The sequence below is a fragment of the Penaeus monodon genome, chromosome 15, assembly GCF_015228065.2.
Source record: "Penaeus monodon isolate SGIC_2016 chromosome 15, NSTDA_Pmon_1, whole genome shotgun sequence".
Classification (NCBI taxonomy): Eukaryota; Metazoa; Arthropoda; class Malacostraca; order Decapoda; family Penaeidae; genus Penaeus; species Penaeus monodon.
In genome coordinates, this window is record NC_051400.1 from 20,658,452 (window position 1) to 20,658,716 (window position 265).

Genomic DNA, 265 nt, shown 5'->3' on the forward strand with positions numbered 1-265 from the left:
ATCCCCAGAATGGAAAACCAATAAGTTTTAGGGAAAAGGAATTTCTCGCTTGGTCTTATTTTGTAATTGTGAAAAGTTTTCTTTCAGCAGCTGCACCTGAATGGGAAGGCAAAAAACAGAAGAAATTTAAATAAGAAAAAATGAGGGAACTTTTGTGAACCATCTTTTTTCATCCCGCAACGGTTTGCCAGAGTTTTTTCGTGTAAACTATCATTACTTAAAGGGTCTGTTTTCCCAAAGTAGTTCCATTCTTTTATTATCCGTT